Source organism: Bidens hawaiensis, unplaced genomic scaffold (genome assembly GCF_021521415.1).
Source record: "Bidens hawaiensis isolate Kalapana, Puna unplaced genomic scaffold, B.hawaiensis_p1.1 tig00053809_1, whole genome shotgun sequence".
In the NCBI taxonomy this organism is placed as follows: Eukaryota; Viridiplantae; Streptophyta; class Magnoliopsida; order Asterales; family Asteraceae; genus Bidens; species Bidens hawaiensis.
Genome location: NW_027506270.1, coordinates 43264 through 45104, shown reverse-complemented (window position 1 = coordinate 45104; position 1841 = coordinate 43264).

Sequence of the window (1841 nt, the reverse complement as noted above, 5' to 3'; positions counted from 1 at the left end):
CCACCATTAACCACATGGTTGATCGGGGTTTGATAATTTATGACCTGGGTAGCTTCGGGGTGTCCAGATCTGAGCTAAGGTGGTCCTTTGGCTTATTTTTGGTTGATTAAACACCCGAATAAATCTAGATCCAGATCCAAACAGGTCATACGGTATCACGGGGCTGCGGTGTCAGGTTCTAATAGGTTGGGTTAGCTGAGATAAATCATTTCTTACCTTCGATTGGTCATGGATCTTTGAATATAGTAGAGAGAGTGTTGGGCTTAAGTGTGTGTTTTTGAAGGTGTAGGCTATGCTTTAGAGATGGATGGAAATGGAAAGGATTAGGGTTTAAGGGGTATTTATACTCCTTAAGCCCATGGATCTTAGGCCCATCTTTTCTTTTTAGTCCATAATTAATTAATGCCCACCATCCTTATTATCTTATTATTTTATTGCTATCTCTACTAACTCAAATTAATTCCTCCAAATAAATTAATATATTAATATTTTTCTAGGAAATTTCGGGATATCAGAAGTCTTCCCTCCTTAAAGAGGTTTTGTCCTTGAAACCTAACTCTTACTTTAACAAGCCTGGGTAAACCTTGTGCATCTCTTCCTCAACTTCCCAAGTAGCATATGAACCTTGCTTTCATATCACTTTCACTAACGAAGTTGCTTTTCCTTACGGTCCACTATCCCAATAGGTTGTTCGATGTAGTTCAATTGTTCATCAACCTCGATGTCTACTAATGGCAGGTGAGTATCAGCTAAGCATTTCCTCAAGTGAGAAACATGAAAGGTAGAGTGAATTCCTTCTAACTCCTCAGGAAAATCCAACCTGTACGCTACTTCACCCACACGATCGACGATCTTAAATGGTCCAATGTACCTTGGACTTAACTTTCATCTCTTCCTGAAACGAATGATTCCTTCCCAAGGCGAGACCTTGAGCATCACACTGTCACTAACGTTAAACTCAATTGGTCGTCGCCGCTTATTAGCATACGACTTCTGACGGTCTTGAGTAGCTTTTATTCTTGCCTTGATCTGATCAAACCTTGAAGAGGTTTCTTGCAAAACTTCTAGACTTCCACTCTCTTTCAGACCAATCTCTCCGCGACATACAGGAGTCCTACAACGTCTACCATACAACATCTCAAATGGTGGCATACCAATACTCAAATGGTAAATGTTGTGTAACATCCCGTTTTTCTAGTTTCGGTTAATAAATGAAAATATGAGTTATTATGAGTCGAGATAGTGTTGGGTTAAATGGATATGGGTTATGGACTTGGGTTATGAAGGAAAGAAGGAAAGACCATGGGCTTAATCCCATGATCCATAATTATATAAACCTTAAATTACCCATTTAATTCATTTTACACATGTTCCATACACCACCAAAACACACACTTAAGCTCTCTCTCTCTCTCTCTCTAATTTCTCTCCTTTATCTAGCTGAACCAAGATAGAAAACCGATCCTGGTCCAAGGTAATGATAGTAGGATATTACATGAACTCAATCCGTTAGATTTAATCACGAAACGACGAGCCGACACCTTTAAACCGTTAAAGTCACAAGATCTGGGTGGAATCGAGTATAAACCGAACCTAAGATGAGCTTAGGGGTTACCCTAGCTCAGATCTGGATCGAACGGGACAAAAACGGTGAAAAATGATGGAAAACGAGTGAGATCTCGTTTTTCTGGCGAGGTCGCGGTTTTCCGGCGACGACGGCGCCGGAAAACGGCGTATGAGGATAATGAAGATATCAGAGAATGTCTGACATTCTCTGACCTAACCCTAATTCATTAACGGGGAGTTAACAAACTAGGGGTAATTCGTTATGTGAATCGTTA